The 14,861-nt window shown below is 39.2% G+C and overlaps 2 protein-coding genes across 2 annotated transcripts in view; one reads left to right on the top strand and one right to left on the bottom strand.

The window, feature by feature from the left end:
• The window catches only part of SVIP (small VCP interacting protein), an 86,648-nt gene that overhangs the window by 33,464 nt on the left and 38,323 nt on the right, over nt 1-14,861 (bottom strand). The window contains exon 5 of the transcript XR_010921718.1: nt 4,961-5,017. The gene's annotated coding sequence lies outside the window, so the exon portion shown is untranslated. The remainder of the gene's footprint in view (nt 1-4,960; nt 5,018-14,861) is intronic.
• Nucleotides 1-14,861, top strand: part of GAS2 (growth arrest specific 2) — a 129,777-nt gene that overhangs the window by 95,273 nt on the left and 19,643 nt on the right. The gene's annotated exons all lie outside the window — the stretch shown is intronic.

Raw genomic sequence — 14,861 nt, 5'->3', positions numbered from 1 at the left:
TAAATTGATCTGGAGTCACTGACTGGTCCTTTGGGACTGGGAGTAACCTGAATATTGTTGTGATTTTTGGTATAAGGGACCATCTATCACAGAGGCAGTCTTGCCTAGAGTGGTAAGATACACCACAGTGCCCAGACTATTTATGATTCCATGGTAAGGCTGTTAGAGTGCTTTAGGAGTTCACACTTGTTACTTGGTTAGTGAAATCTAATTATAGAACTCACAACCATTTTGGGGGTTGTGCCTTGTTCTGCCCTAAGGACACCCATCTGGGAAGTGGAAGACCTGGGTTAAAATCCCTGAAACTCTCAGGCAGATCCACATCCTGGATGTGTGTTCTAATGAGTGGGCTACTGAGTAAAAGAGGTCAGGTACTACCACCACCAATGACTGCCTTGAAAAAGGGCTGACCTGACTTAGGCACCTTACTCCAGGTTAGGGTTCACAGCTGCAAATCCCAAGTAGAGGAAGGTACTTTCTCTTGCCTGGATTCAGGTACTTAACTCTCTTGGAGGGGTGGGCTTAGGCCACACCCCTCTCCTTGGCTAGTTTTGGCTGCTCCCCACCCAGATTGCTGGCATCTATCAATCCCATGTTTAGGTGCCTAACTCTCCCCATGCATTCTACAGGGAGTCCAAGCATCTAACTTGGGAATGTGTATTTCATGTGACTGCAGGGAGCCTAAAAGATAGAACATTGAAATGCTGAGCCTAAGTTCCCCTTGAATTTCCCACTCTTTGGGTGAAATCCTAGCCCAGTTGTAATTAATAGCAAAACTCCTGTTGACTTCAATGGGGTTAGGATTTCACTCTTTTTGCAACAATCCCCATCTGTAAAATGGGGGTAATACTGCCTTTAGTCTGTTAAGCTCTCAGGACAAGGACAGCCTCTTATACTGTGTATATACAGCATCAAGCACAACAGAGCCCTAATATTAGTTATGGTCTCTAGATGATATTATAATATAAATAAATAATTATACACAACTATCATGACATGATTGACATGTTTTCTGATGTTTACTATTTCAGTAAGGGTGGTCTTGCCGTTATCACAGGACTAATAATTAGGACGTCAGGGTTCAATTGCTAATTCTACCATGGACTTCAAGGACAGACTGGGACAAGTCACTATCCTTCCATCTCCATATTTGTAAAAATGGGAATAATAATGCCTAGTATGATTTTAGGCTTAATTCAATGCATTCTGAGATCCTTGGTGAAAAAGTGTCAGAGAAATATAAAAATGTACCTATGATGAAGTTATTTTGTATCAACAGATTTTAGGAAAATCTTTTTGTGTTAATTTTTGTACATCTGACTTTTCTGTGTGAAAGAACTGCAGAACCCTTGTATGTGGCTACTTCCTGCATCTAATTAACGTAGGGTTCCAAGTTTGCCTGCAGGGCTCCCATTGAGGTCAACGAGAATTGCAAATGCACAGCCAAAGTCAGAATTTGACTCTTAAGTTTGTTTTCTGCTTCACTTTTCCTTAGTCCCTTCATTTCTTCTCAATATGCTATTTCATTGTAGCATTTGATCATTGGACCATTTGTGCTCTGTACATCATCTGTTAATGGTTTTTAGCAAGTGTTATTTACTAAAGTTACCTTCCATTGCAGTTGAGCATTTAGGCAATAATTAGTGTTCTCTCACCTCCAGCAACGTTCATAATTCATCAAGTAAATGAGTTAAGTTGTGCCTGCAACCTAACGCACCAGTTCCTCAGCTGGTGTAAATTGGAATCAGTTCACTGAAAAGTCCATGGAGCTATGCCTTATTGCAGCTTCTGCTATTGTGGAAACTATACATAAAACAACATTGAAAATTTCATTATAACCCACAACCATCACTATTTTAAAAATATTTTAATATTTTAAAATCACCAATATTTTACAATCATTTTGGACTGAAAATTTCTATGCTAGATCTCTGAGCTCAGAGGTGCCTTCCTTTTTGTGCCCTTGAGTTGATATTTTGAGCTAAATCTTTTCGTTTTGAGAGCTGGGTGTGTTTGTTGAAAGCAAATATGTTGTGACTGGGAATTTTGCATATACAGAGCTCAAAACCAGTGAAGACGTGTTAGTAAAACTTTATTTTTTTTTTTGTAGATCTCACTGAGACCTAAGGAATAAATTTGAAGAGAATTGGTTTAGAAATGTTAATGTGATGATCATTCAGAATCTTTTCACACACATGCAGTAGCATTTGCTGTTTTGGTGTTAAATTATACAGTATTTGTCTCTTGAGGCTCTCATAGCAATGCAACAAGAATCCTGTGTTGTAAGGAAGTATTAAATACAGCAAATATTTCTCCCTGGGGAAATTAGGAGATATGTGACTTGAATGTTTGTTCAAATTGGTATTTCCTAAATACCTAAACTATGTAAATGAAGGCCAGATAGAGAGTATGACACATTTGGTTTTCCAAAATCCTGTCTGCACACCAGCTGATCCAAACCATTTTATGCTGTTCTGTCATTCTTGGGAGATATAATCTAGGAACAGGATAACTAAAATGATCATGCACATCAGTTTTTTGGAATTCTGGTCTTTTTTCAATTAATATTCCAATCCTTGGGCCACATGCTGAAGTCCAGTTTTTACTCAGTCCCTCTTTAGGCAAAACTCATGCTGGAATAAAAATTGATCTGGTCAGTGTGCGAATAAGATTCATTGTCAGAAACATTGCCTTCTGGCTACATAAATAGATCAATATCTGATTTAGACATGCTTATAAAAATTGCATCGGTGGTAGAACTGAATGCTGTAAACATGAAACCTGCAATTAGACTTCGGGTGGTGAATGTTTTTATATACTAGGCAAAAAATATCTTTGTGTAACATTTTTAATCTGTATGAAAATTTTTCTTTAAACTCACCACTGCAGACTATATGGGGAAAGTGGAACAACTCCCTCTACCATGTTTACTTGATAAAGCCTGTGGCAATTTGGCTTTTCTTAATATTATCATCTTTCAACATGAACATCCTGACAAATAAATACATTCATATAAAGTTAAAATCAATGGTGTAGTCATAAAGAAATGTGGCTCACTATCTGTGAAATGCATAGCTAGAAGGGTCTCTCTAATTTAAATGAATACTCCTAACAATTCCAAACTGAGACTGTTCTTAAATATAAAGAAAGAGACTCTGTGTTCTCAGTCTGGGAAAATTCCTGAAGTCTTAATCTACTTGAGCTCTCTCTGATAAAAGTATTCCTACTGATTACGTTAAGGCAACTGCGAGAGAGGCCTTGGGTGAAGGATTTGATGGCCTCCTGTCTTCCCAGTCACTCTTCCTTTCTTCCCACCAACCTACTCTGCTAAGTAATCCACCAGGCCTCTGTTCCATGTCATTTCTCCCTCCAGAAGTGTGTGTCTCTGTCTCTTCTATTGCAGACAGTGGGGACCTTGAGTTCCTAATAGAGTAGGCCAAAACCAAAACTCCTGATCCAAACATCTCTGAACCCTGGGGAGATTCACATCTGGATTTGGACTTTGCAGTACAAGCCAATTTATGATCCTCAAATATGGTTTAGAATCTTTCCCCCCAGAGGCACAAGGCTTCTAAGTAGATACTGAAGCAAATGGCAGGAGGGACTCTGGCATCTTGCTGAATCCAAAATGTGCCTAAGCAGAGGCAAGGGGCTGACAATGAGAGAAACAAACTCCATAGCTCCCAAAGAGTATCTGAGGACTGGCTTTTTTTGTAAATGACCATTGGCCAGTGCTCTTCCACTTGTATTACCTCAGAGGTGATACTCTAAGGGCTTATCTTAGGCTGACCTTGGATACAGCGGAGTCACTAAATAAGAATTTCCATTGTCAAATGTTTGGTTTCAAGGTCCAAGAAACCTACGTTAGGATTCTTTAACATTTCTGGTATTATTTTTGCTGTAACACACTGCTAACAATGAAAGATGAGAGAGAGAGAGAGAGAAAAAACATCACCTGCTACCTAGATGTTTTAAATAGAAAACTTTCTGTTTATACACAACAGTTTCAAGCATGTTATTTTTATGAGAATCCATTACAAAGAACTAGCACTACAGTGTCTCTTCAGATCACAAATCAGGGCTTACTTTCTGCATTAGAGCTGAGAAATATTTTATCATCAGCCATGCTGTTTGGTTCCCTGGCCATTTGGATGGTAAACGTCTTGCAAAATAGTTCATCACAATGTTTATAAAATGTTCTACCAGGTTTACTTAGTGGCTTTTACTGGATTTTTAAACTTCTAATTGGAAACATTTTCATCTCAAGTGACTCCTAAATTAATCTTGGGAACACTCACAGCTATTTCCTTTATGTATTGATCTTTCTATTTATACTAATGTATTGATCTTATCTATTATTTCTTTTATGTAATGATCTTTGTTATGTCTCACTTGATCTTCTAGTATCAGACAAAAGTAAGCAAGCAAATGGAGCTGTGCAGACCTATCTCAGCTGAAGAACTGATTCGTACATACAGTTTAAAGCAATGCTATCTTTCAGACAATCTGATCACAGTGATGATATTTTGGCATTCCTTTCTGCTTTTGATCAATCTTCCTTAAAATCCAAGTGAGAATCTCAGAAAAACAAACATAGTGGCACTTAAGTGAGACTGAACATCAGTGAGAGTGTTTACAAAATAGAAGGTGATTTTTTAATATTTTGGATGCCTTCCCAAAGTCAGATGGGGAGAAATATTCCAGGGCTCCATGGTCCAAAGCAAAGTCCTTCCCAACTATTTATTATTATTTGTTTGTGTCAGCACCCACAATATGGTAAGCACTCTCTAGACATTTAAGAGGTATTGTCCCTGCCTTGAGGAGTTTATAATCTAAAGGCAAACAGAGGCAGGTGGACAGAGGTTATAGGAAGGGGAATAATAAATAAGGAATTTTTATACAGATCAGTTAGATTCACTACAGTCTGCTTAGGAAAATTGGATCTTTAACAGGTACTTACATGCAGACAGAAGTGCAAACCTGCATAAATCCATCAGGATTCTTGATCTGATGCTATCTGAAAGTTAGATGAGATTTATCAAGCAAGTAGGAGAATAGACATACAATTCTAGGACATTTAAATAAGTGAATGTTAAAGCAGCTTCCACTTACCATTTCTTTCTGTCGCTATAAATGTTTCAAACAGATTCCTTTAACATATTTAAATGGTTTCCTTTCTATCCAGTACAAAATTATCAATATGCATTATACATCAGCATATTTTTGTTGATCTTCTTGCTAAGCTTTTAGCATGTCAAGCAACTTTTAAACCAAATATTGATTAATCCTTCTTTAACTGCCTATTCTAGCTTTGCTCCTACTAGAGGAATATAACCACCAAAAAAAAGTGCAACATGTTGATTTTGGATTGCCGAGTATTACTGGCTGGTACAGCAGTCTGCTGGCTTGCCAACATGTCATAATTTCCACTTGTAAATAAGGTCAATTTCTCTACTTTGGCATGATTAGACTGGTGTGGATTTTTTTTTAACATAAGATTAAATGTGCTTCCAGTCAGTTTCTCACTGAAACAAAAGAGACGGTGAAGGCTGGTAACATCTGCAAGTGGGAGGTGACATTAACACATAAAAAGTGAACTCAGAGCCAATTTACAGCTGCAGATAAAAAATCATAATGTTAGAACTTAGATACTACAGTGAACTGTTGCTCTCTAGATATATACAGATAAGCGAAATAGATCTGATTTAAGTTGGATAGGCAAAGTCTCTGCCCAGCTTGAGGAGCCTCCACTGGGGAATAAAAAAATAAGATCAATACTCCATTTGTGCTTAAATTCTAGGTCTATAGTGGTTTTCAAATTCTGCTAAGATCTATCAACTGGAGTCAAATAAATCAGATAAAATGACAGTCTGGAATTTTAATTAAACCTATTATTCAGAAATAATTTTATGGTATGTTTTTGTGCTAATTTCTTGCTTCTTGGTTCGTGTTACTTAACTGCTTCTCTGTGATTTGATAAGGGGAAGGAAGGGGAGTCATTTGGCATTTTCATAACAGTACAAAGAGCCCTGTTTCTGTTTCCTCTCCCAAAATATATATACTAGCAAGCCAAAGAGTGAGATCGTGGCATTTTTATGCTGAAAGTGTACATTGTTCTCAGACCCTTTCCCCACTTCCCCACGGTGCTCTTTGTAGTTTTTTGGGTTTTTTTAAAGAAATACATTTAGTGTTTGTGAAAGGTGCCAAAATGACAGCCCTGAAAAGTGAAGCCCTCACAAAAGTGGTATGGACATGAACACGCTTTTAGCAGAATTGAAAACAAGGTCTAGGGAAGAATTATGCATGTGATCCTCCATGATTCTTGGTGTATAGCTGTGGCTGTTAACTCTGCTCAGAGGCAGTGTCCAGCAGTAGTGGTTAACAGGACTACAGGGGCTGGACTTATTTTGGAAAGCATCTTAAACTGAGACAAGTGAAGGAAAGCAGTGTAAACTGGAGAGCTTTTTTTTTTTTTTTTTAAGTACTTGATCAATCTACACTCCTGTGTGAAATTTTTAAAAACCTTCCATGTTGGTCTAACTCTGCTCCAATTGAAGTCAGTGGTAAAACTCTCATTGACTTCAGAGGGAGCCAATGCTGAGCACTTTTGGAAATCCCTCTCATACAGTAAAACTAGAGGATAAATATCCTGCCAATGCAAGGAAATAACCCAGAACTTTAAACCTTGTTTTGTTCCTATTCTCAAGAGTTCATTGTCCCATTCTGAAGAGTTCCACATGTGTGTGTGTGTGAAACACTTGGAAAAAAGAGCAAAATAAGTGTTTTTGTTATATTCAAAACCATCCAATATGCTATATGTCCAAGTATCTTGTTACAGTTAATAAAGAATATTGCATTCAGAAGCAGCCACAGTATTTCTGGCTGGGCTTGCAGCATTATTTTTTACCCCCTGGACTGACATAACTGACTTTTCTCCACTCTGATCACGCCACTGTTCACAGAGCTGGCCTGAGCATTTTAGGAAGGACAGTGAGATGAGACACCTCCAAGTTTAACTGACTCATTTTGTATAATAAGGTGGGTGATCTTTGCTGCAGGAAATGTGGATTTCAACTGTGAGCTGGGGTCTGTCAACATTTAAAAGAATTCTTTGTGGGACTATTTTCCAAAGACCCAGGAGTCTGATCACTCCTAGGCCTTGAACCAGTGGAGGCCTTTGTGTGGATACCAGTGAATTTTAGCATTTATAACCTTAATTTTTCAACAACACATAAGAAGTAGGTGAGTATTATCCCAAATTTTATAGATGGGAAAACAAAGAAAAGATTAAGTAATTTAACCAGAAATATTCAGGCTATCAGTGTCAGAACTGGGATTAAAAAACAGGAATCCCTTGTTTTCAATCCTGTGCTGAACTCACTAGGTGAGGCTGCCTCTCATGTTACCCAGCTGGTCAGATTCCACAATAACTGCTCAACAGATGGCACAGCTCAGCTGCAGAAAATCTTCGGGGAGGAATCTCTCATTAGCCCTATCATCATCATTTCTAGCCCATTTGGCAGGAGCTCCTGTGACCCTATATTTATGTGGGGGCTGTTGTGTGGTGTCAGTGACTAATCTATGGTCTTTGGAAAAATCAGAAACTAACTTCCAACCTCAGTGATTTTGCTTTCATTTTCAAGCTTATCTCTATAACAAAAAGGGCTGGAAATCTTTTTTTCTTTATTTTTTAATAACTGTTCAAATTAGCCTTAGATTCTCTGAAACTAAAGGAGCTGTGGCTTGCTTCTGTGTGCCCCAATGTCTAGTTCTGACGATACAGTACTGCAAAATGTCCAAGACTATCATCTCCAGCAGACACAAAATAACCAAAACGTTTATTTACATTTAAAAACCTCTTGTATACATTAGTCACTCGGGCCCAGTGAGCTCTGCCCATTTATTACTTGTGTGTGTGCAACACTTCCCTCAGCTATCAGTTCAGACTAAAGTCACACTTCTTAGCGAATACCATTTGATGCCAATTCAGAATAAATAGAAAAAAATAAGAAAATCAGCTAAAATTTTGGTTCACTGAGGCTATGTCTACACTGACGGCGGCCATGAAGACATGTTCAATCAATCCGGAAGTCAATCTAATAAAACCACCTCCCCAAAAATCGTAGCACTGCATCGACAAGTATGCATTTCCCATCGGTGCAGCACAGTGGAGACAGCGTGCTAAACAGAAGTTACGAAGTCAATGGGAGTTACGCAAGCTACTCTGAGAAGCTTGCATTACTCCGGTCGACTGCTGCTGAATTTTGCCAGCAGTGTAGACTAGGCCTGAATTTTTTAGGTAATATTTTGTTTTCACATGAATACTAATCTTGATTTTTGTGGTGCATTAGCATTTCATTTCTAGCATAGCATCTCAGATGTTTCACTGTATTCAAGAACAGTAATGTGTATAAATATTTGGTCATATTTTCATGTTCACAGAAAACTGTCTGAAACCAGACTCTATAGAACTTACAGGCAAGTGATTCTGGCAAATCCACCCTTCTTATGTGTTTTGATATATGTTGTTGTGGGTATTAGCTTTTTCTTGTTAATCAAGGAAACAGCTGTTCTGAAAGGAAAAAGTGCACCCTCTTGTGAACATTGTAGCAGTAGGGAGGGAGCATGTGTTTTCTCCAGAAATTTTTGGTATAGGTTTCAGAAAAATGTATCATTTGTATTTACATATACACAGTACTTTTCATTCTGAAGATCTCAAAGTCTTTCACAATTGACAGGACACACATAACGTTGAAATGCCGCCACCTCTAGGGTGGATAGTGGAAAAATACTGAACACTACACAAAAATGGAAGAAAGAGATGTTTTGGCCAGCAGCAGGATATATTGGTGCACGTATGGCTAGGTAGACATCTTATTTCTATTTAAATACAATATAGTACATTTCCATTGTGCATATAGTAATTTTGCACACAAACTGGTCATGCAGTTGCATATGGATTTCTGTGTGAAGAACAAGATAGGGAGGACCATTTCAAAGAACCAGACAGTCACCTTCATAAGCTAGCTTGAAAGGATGAGTTGAATTTGTAAGATTTGAATGTGTGACTCCAGGAAGTCTAGATATATCAGAACTGATACCTAGACCTGCACATTTATTTACAAAGCTTCATGCTCTATTAACCAACTACTAGAGTCTACAGGCAGTAGCCTTTATGGACATAAAAAAGCTTATAGACTTTCCTATGGTAGATATTGCAAAAGTAATTCCTTCTAAAGGGAACTGTTCATACCAAAGACCAGAATCATCTAAGAGTACTTGGGAAGGAAATTTGAGGCATCTGCTTCAGCCATGCATATTCCCATGGCCTCTATGGCCTTCACTAAGATATTTCTAGAATGATAGGCAACTAAGAAATGCCACATAGCCATACAAATAGATATGTCATTACTGCACAAGATTTCCTTGCAGACATTTTTGTATATCATAAAATTTTCTGTTATTCTATGCAGTGTAGTTGTTTCAGAAAATTCTCTATGAGAGCAATATCTGAGGAAAATCCAGCTAGATTACAGACTGACTAAGCAGGAAGATACGTCTTCAAAGGAAATGGAACCTATATGCCTAAGCATTTAAGCAAGTAGTGGCATGCTCTGGGTTTCCTACAGGTGGACCTCTTTAAATCAAGAGAAAAACAAAGGCAAATGATTTTTCACCAGGTACCGAGGTCATGGCAAGAAGGGCATAGATGCTGTGTCATGTAAATGACCTCTCTCTCCCTCGCTTCTGTATGCATCCTCTCCAACTCCTTTAATACAAAAGCAAACTACATAAAATTCAAGACAATGCATTGTTTATGATACCAAACATTCTAAATTGGCTGAAGTGGCTTTGGAACTGAGTTACCAGTAATCAAGCTACACAGAAATTATCACTGGCAAAACCCCTTCTGTCACAAGACCCAGTTCTGCACCAGAATCCAGTTTTTCAGAAAAAGAATAAAAGCTCCAGGATTCTCTGTTACAGTAATCAGTGCCTTGGCAGCTAGAACATATTCCAAGACTTTTGCCAGAATCTAAAAAGATTTTTCTTCTGGTATAGGAAGAAAGATATAAAACTGATGAGTGCAAAGAGATCCAACATACTAGCATTTCGGCAGCAGGGGATTTTCATGTGAATAAGCCTGAGCACCATCTAGTTACAATTGGCAGCCATCAGAAACAAGCTAAACTCCCAATGCTAAATTCAGATAATTCATCCTCACATCAAGGGAGTTATCAGAGCCATAAGGCTATCAAATCCCACCAAGATAAGGAAAAGTATGACATGGAAACTCAATCTGGTGCTCAAGGCACAGGCTGCATCTCTCTTTGAGCTCGTCAGCTCTGTATCTAAACTTCCACACCAGAAAAGTGATTTTTCTGGTAGTAATCCCATCATGTAGATGGATTTCTGGGCTTGGCAGCTTGGCAGTCATTCATTAGTGCTGCAGGAAGAAAGTAAAAGAGTGAACAGCTCCAGAATTCACTCTAAAGATAAACTCAGAATTCCACAGAACAAAAGAATTAGTATTGCCATAGTTTTTTCCTGGACCCTTCCCATAGAGAGGATAAGATTAGATACAAGATCAATATCAGGTATGCTGTCAAAGCAAACATGAAAAAAACAGAAGATCTTTGGCAAGTCATTAGTATTTTTCTCCTTTGCCACCAAAGAGACACAGGGGCAAATCTTGCCCAGGTTCAAGCTTATCTGAGATTTATGGTCTTTATGTCGAAACCATGAGAAAACTCCTGGCTTCACATCAAACGCAAATGAAACTATGTTTTCAATTGAATTTTAAATTATCTTTGGGATTAATTCAAACAGAAATACAGAGAAAAACTCAGAAGATGCAAATCTATGTGGACTGAAAGTAAAGGAAAGTTTTCCATAAGCCCCTGTGAGTTGAGTTTGTGGAGTTTTGCATATCCAGTCATATTCCACATTGATGTAAACTATGGTGTAGGTTACACACTGAGTGTTGGTCAGGTAGTCAGAAAATGAGTATCTTGTAAGTGACAAAGTATTGTAATTTGCATGAAACTATCACTTTGGATGTGTAAAATGAGTGTAACTTACATACTGAGGGGCAAATTCTGCACTCAGACACACCAGTGTAAATTCAGAGTACATTTATTAAAGTTAAAGGGAATTGATATAAATGGACTTTGAATTTGGTGTAACTTTGGACTCCAGTGTAAATGAGTGCAGATTCTGGCCCCAACATGAAAGAAAGGGAGTGTAGCAGAAAAAGTAGCTAACAGAGTACTGTAAGGTAAAACAGCCTCTTTGTCACGTGTCTATGTTAATTTATGACCACACTGTACTCAACACTTCAGTTCAGTTGTAACTGAGATCAGAATCTGGTTGACAGACTCCTGTGTGAGTTGCTCCTCTTATCCCAGGAATGAATTTGGTCCTCACAGCATTCCACATCAGTGCAAGTTACACTACTTTGACCACTTACATGTTTCCAGGCCAAATTATACATGTGTAGTTTTCACCACTGCTTAAATCACTGTTGAATTTGGCCCAGACTCTTCCAGGCAATCTGCACCCACTGAAGCCAAGTGGACTTTGGTGGACCAGAATTTGGCCAACATATTCCAGGCTGCATTTGGTTGGATTTGACCCAGTATATCCAGTTAAGATTGATGATTGTTATGGCAGAGCTAAATCGTAATTTCTGCACATTTGTAAGTCTGATTTCATCTTAATTTTATTTAATATTGTTTAATCTGCTTAGATTGCTGCTTTTTCAAGGATTGTATAACGTGCATTAATATAGTCTTAGTTCATTACTTTTATACAATGTTGCTTTCATAGACTTGCACTGACATCATTTTATTCCAACATTATAATATTATCCCCTCTAGACTTGCAGTGATGTCATCTTGAGCACTTTGTGAGGATGGTTTGTGCTGTTTAAGGGAAATAAGGCCTATATATAAATATTATATAAAGTATTATTTACAGCAATGTAAATCAAGAGTAACTCTAATAAAGTCGGGAGTTAAACCAGTGTAGTTGTAAGGATAATCAAGTCCCTTGACTTCAAAAGAGTTAGGCCCAAATCTACAAAGGGACTTACACATTGCAATGCTGAGTGTTGCAACACTTAACTTTTAGGCACCTAGCCACCCACTGGATCTATAAAGCCCGAGTTAGGCACCTAGGCTCCCTATAATGGGGAGAGATAGGCACCTAAGAATGGGATCCACAAAAGCCAGCATCTAGGCACACAGCTGCCTAAGCTAGCCTATGGGAGATGCCGACGGGTGTGTCCTAAACCCTGCCCTTCACAGGCTGTTCAGTGCCTAAGTCCAGATGGCAAGGATTAAGTGCCTAAGGAAGATGGCTACCTCCACTTGGGGTTTGCAGTTGGGAGCCCCTCTCCTGGAATCAGGCACCTAAGTGGTGTCCTGCAGGAGTGGTAGTGGCACACACATGCCTCCACACAAAACACCAGAGAGGGGAGCGGAGGCCTCCCTTATAACTGTCAGCCCAGTGGTTAGGGACCTCAGTCAGCACATGGATACCTTGGTTCAAATAGCACCAGTGCCTGATGAGGTGAAGGGATTTGAAAATGGGTTTCTCATCTTACAGTGCCCTAACTGGCCTCTGAGATATTGTGATGTGGGCTGCCCTCAATCTTTCCTGTTGAAGCTGGTCCACTGTGTATAAATAATTAAATATGCATTGGGCGAGAGAAAAGTGAGACTGACTCTATAGCCCAGTGGTTAAGGCAGTCACCTGAGAGGCAGGAATTTACAGCTGAAACAAATCTCATATAAATTTGGATTGAAATTGCACTCATGATATTAGTCAGGATTAATTTGTGAGAAATTTAATTCATAGTGTCAAGAGTTCCACTGTAATTTAAGATTTAATATCCACCTCTTATTATCTGCCATTTACCACCTATGTGCCATACAACAGAGATACAGAGGGAAGAGATCTACATATCATTACCTTCAGCCCTTAAGAGACAGGTCTGTCCTTTAGGTGTGATTTACCTTATGGACTCAAACCAGTTTCCAGTGCTTTTGGGGAAGCCATCAGGCATTGTTGTGGTCAGAGGAGAGAGGGCTTCTAACTTCAGTGAGCTGGGGCTAGAATGGAACTGAGGAAGTCCTGAACAGACCCACCTTCTCCCACTGGGTATCCTGCCCTTCATATACCCTTGCTAAATCCACCCCTCTACTGTGCCCTGCCACCTCCCTCTAGTGTGTGACGGGTTTTAGGAGAGCAGGCTGAGGAAAGGGATTATTGGTATGATGCCCATAATAGCTGTATGCAGAGGCCTGCCAGTTGCTCAAAAATAGTGTGGAGTTTGAGGCTTGCCACCCAATGTGGTCCTCTTCTGGACTAATCAAGGGGATGAGGTGAGTAATGGTAAGGTTCCTATTGGAGAAGGAGGAAGGACACAGCTCCTGCTACAGAGGGCTGGGTAGAAGTATGGGAGCCAAGCCCACTCTTTGCCTCAGAACCTTTGGGAATTAGGTCAGAGGAGAAGATCCATTTCAATATATTGGGAATCTATTTCTGTCATCCCAGAGCTAGGTTGTGCCATTAAGACATAGACCTGTGTTGGCAATGATATAGGGTCACTTCATCCTAGGGAATGCCATAGCTTCATGGAGCTCCAGTGTGCCACTCCATATGAGGGTGCTGGCATGGGTGAGAAGGACACAGCCCTCTTGTAACCCCCCACCCCTTTTGGGGTGGATAGAATCCCTGAGTGCACGAGCAGGGAGGAGTGCTGGGGGGAAAGTTACTTGCTCCCTTCCTCTTCCATGGGCACAATCAGTTTCTTAATTAATGTTCTATTTTCCAGTCCTAGGCTCCCCCCCTAGACAGAAACCTTGGAGAAGCAGACAAAATCATCCTGGGGGGGGGGAGCAAAAGAAGAGGGGGGTTAAAATTACAAAAAAATGACCCAATGTTTAGCACGCTAAATTTGCTAAACGTTAACCTCTCCCCTCTCCACACCTGGTGATGTTTTCTCATTCCCATTGCCAGTGGAAAAGATTCTGAAAACAATATCTAAAAGATAGAGATATCATGCTGGAGAGTCTCTCTTCTCGGAGAATGATAACAGGAGCATTGTGTTCTTCTCATTAACAGATTATATTTTTAGGGTGTTTAATTGGAGGATTTGGCATTGAAGATGTAATTATTTACCTACACACTAAAGAAAATTAACATGTAACCCTCTGAAAAGGAGGGCAGCATAAAGGCCCAGTGAGCATCTTGTTGTCATTATTCTAGTGTCACTAAGCAACCAAGGACACATTGCTTTGTATTCTGCATGGAATATTGTGTAGTCCGTAAAGGCCTTTCAAAATGACATTGTTTAGGACTAGAATAAATGGAATCCAAGGATATTATGACCCTTCTCAAATAATTTCTGTTTTCTCTTGTGTGTCTCCAGCAGGTCAGAGCAATCCCACAACTGGGGCTCCACTGGCTTTAGATTTCTCACTTACTGGTTTAATTAAAATTTCTAGCCAGCTCAATCCTTCATTTCCTTTTTCTAAGATGCTGTCTCTGAAAGAGAAAGTCTTAGTGCACATTGCAATAGTGCAGTACAGCTACTGCATCTTTGGTACCCAAGTACAACCAGGCTGGCTGAACATATCAGTACAATTCTCCGTCTCATTTTAACTGAAAGCATTCAGTGAGAAGGCACAATAGTGCTATTTATCTTCTCTGCATTGTTTTCTTATAAATCTGTCCTGCTTCCTAAGAGAACTTTAAAAACTGCTTTTAAATACAATCTTCAATTCATTAGTTATTTTTACAGTTGTCTTTACAAACCGCGGTGTAGTAGTAGGTGCTGTACATAAACATAGTCA

Source organism: Emydura macquarii, unplaced genomic scaffold, assembly GCF_026122565.2.
Source record: "Emydura macquarii macquarii isolate MOO-44397 ecotype Brisbane River unplaced genomic scaffold, CSIRO-AGI_Emac_v2 contig_1876, whole genome shotgun sequence".
In the NCBI taxonomy this organism is placed as follows: domain Eukaryota; kingdom Metazoa; phylum Chordata; order Testudines; family Chelidae; genus Emydura; species Emydura macquarii.
The sequence above is the reverse complement of the archived record's forward strand: the minus strand, read 5'-3'. Positions and strand labels throughout refer to the sequence as shown.